Source organism: Styela clava, unplaced genomic scaffold (assembly GCF_964204865.1).
Source record: "Styela clava unplaced genomic scaffold, kaStyClav1.hap1.2 HAP1_SCAFFOLD_274, whole genome shotgun sequence".
Taxonomy (NCBI): Eukaryota; Metazoa; Chordata; class Ascidiacea; order Stolidobranchia; family Styelidae; genus Styela; species Styela clava.
In genome coordinates this window covers 10001-12500 of record NW_027556774.1, presented here as the reverse complement: position 1 = coordinate 12500, position 2500 = coordinate 10001, and the positions used below count along the sequence as shown (strand labels likewise).

The 2500-nt window shown below is 54.8% G+C and overlaps 2 non-coding genes across 2 annotated transcripts; both read right to left on the bottom strand.

Annotated features, from left to right (window-relative positions):
* Positions 1 to 88: 88 nt before the first annotated feature.
* On the bottom strand, positions 89 to 242 carry LOC144419804 (5.8S ribosomal RNA). The gene has a single exon (XR_013474272.1). It is a non-coding gene; the product is annotated as a 5.8S ribosomal RNA (ribosomal RNA).
* A 298-nt stretch (positions 243 to 540) lies between these two features.
* On the bottom strand, positions 541 to 2350 carry LOC144419800 (small subunit ribosomal RNA). Its single transcript, XR_013474271.1, has one exon. It is a non-coding gene; the product is annotated as a small subunit ribosomal RNA (ribosomal RNA).
* Positions 2351 to 2500: the final 150 nt, after the last annotated feature.

Here is a 2500-nt window from a genome sequence, read left to right as displayed (position 1 = left end):
CGAGAAAGCTCGGCGACCGCTTCAACTTGGGGCGACGCCCGGCCGTCTTCGCAGAGGCCAGGCGACGGCCCTCGGGTGAGGACGAACGCGACCCTGAGGCAGACGCGGTCCCGGGATTGACCCGAGACCGCAATTCGCGTTCAGAAGGTCGACGTTCAATGTGTTCTGCAATTCACATTACTTCTCGCACTTGGCTGCGTCCTTCATCGACTCGCGAGCCGAGTGATCCACCGTTAAGAGTCGTCCTCGACGTTTCGCCCGGCGCCGAAGCGCGCGGACGTCACACTGTGGGATCGACCACAAAACCACCACCGACAACAACTGCACAAAAACACCAACAAACGGCGCCGAGCGACCGCCGGGCTGGGCCGGCGGCACATCGAGCGCGGTGCCCAGAAGCCACCATCGCACTCGGCTGCCTTGCTATGCCAACGTGTTACGCGTGTCGCACGGGGCGGAACCCCGATTGACGGCCGCCCTCTCGGCGGCACCCAAAGACAATTCAGTGCGCGGTCGGCCGGGGCCTACCACCACCTTCGGTAATGATCCTTCCGCAGGTTCACCTACGGAAACCTTGTTACGACTTTTACTTCCTCTAAATGATCAAGTTTGATCGTCTTCTCGACACGCCGACGCGGCCGTTGCCAGCCGCAACGGGGCCGATCCAAGGATCTCACTAAACCATTCAATCGGTAGTAGCGACGGGCGGTGTGTACAAAGGGCAGGGACGTAATCAACGCAAGTTGATGACTTGCGCTTACTGGGAATTCCTCGTTCAAGGGAAACAATTGCAAGTCCCTATCCCAATCACGAATGAGGTTCAACGGGTTACCCGGACCTTTCGGCCTAGGTTAGACACTCGCTGCTTCACTCAGTGTAGCGCGCGTGCGGCCCCGGACATCTAAGGGCATCACAGACCTGTTATTGCTCAATCTCGTGTGGCTAAACGCCACTAGTCCCTCTAAGAAGTTAGACGCCGACCGAGAAGGTCGCGTAACTATTTAGCATGCCAGAGTCTCGTTCGTTATCGGAATTAACCAGACAAATCGCTCCACCAACTAAGAACGGCCATGCACCACCACCCACAGAATCAAGAAAGAGCTCTCAATCTGTCAATCCTACCTGTGTCCGGGCCGGGTGAGTTTCCCCGTGTTGAGTCAAATTAAGCCGCAGGCTCCACTCCTGGTGGTGCCCTTCCGTCAATTCCTTTAAGTTTCAGCTTTGCAACCATACTTCCCCCGGAACCCAAAGACTTTGGTTTCCCGGAAGCTGCCGGAAAGGTCGTCATGGTAACGCCTCCCGATCGCTAGTTGGCATCGTTTATAGTCAGAACTAGGACGGTATCTGATCGTCTTCGAACCTCTGACTTTCGCTCTTGATTAAAGAAAACATTCTTGGCGAATGCTTTCGCAGTAGTTCGTCTTCCGCCGATCCAAGAATTTCACCTCTAACGGCAGAGTACGGACGCCCCCGTCTGTCCCTCTTAATCATTACCTCGTGCTCCGAAAACCAACAAAATAGAACCGAGGTCCTATTCCATTATTCCATGCAACACTATGCAGGCGAACAGCCTGCTTTGAACACTCTAATTTTTTCAAAGTAAACTTATCGGCCACCGCCGACACTCAGTCAAGAGCACCGACGGAGAACCGAAGGTGAGGCGAACGCAACCAGTGACACGCCTTGCGACGGACCGGCGGCGCTCGCCCAAAATCCAACTACGAGCTTTTCAACCGCAACAACTTTAGCATACACTGTTGGAGCTGGAATTACCGCGGCTGCTGGCACCAGACTTGCCCTCCAATGGATACTCGTTAAGAGTTTTAGGATGTACTCATTCCAATTACAGGGCCTCGTTAGAGTCCTGTATTGTTATTTTTCGTCACTACCTCCCCGTGTCGGGAATGGGTAATTTGCGCGCCTGCTGCCTTCCTTGGATGTGGTAGCCGTTTCTCAGGCTCCCTCTCCGGAATCGAACCCTGATTCCCCGTTACCCGTTATCACAAAGGTAGGCACGTAGCGTACCTTCGACAGTTGATAGGGCAGACACTTGAATGATACGTCGTCGGTGCAGAGACCGTACGATCCGCGTGGTTATCCAGAGTCATCAAACGTCACAGGACGAACCCGGTCGGTTTTGATCTGATAAAAGCGCGCCTCCCGAAGTCGGCGCTTAATGCATGTATTAGCTCTAGAATTACCACAGTTATCCACTTCGCTTACGAGACCAAATAAACCAAGACTGATTTAATGAGCCATTCGCAGTTTCGCTTTACGAGAACTCGTACTTGCACCTGCATGGCTTAATCTTTGAGACAAGCATATCACTACTGGCAGGATCAACCAGATAGCTGCGACAGCTGCGCTCGGCCCTTGCTGGGCCGCCCGGCGCGTGCTCGTCGCATTCGTTTAAGACCGAGGCGATCGCCTGCGGCCGTACTCAGCTTCGACAGTCGCTGGCCGCGACGTCCACGCCCTCGCCGGCAGTGCCAGGCGGAGC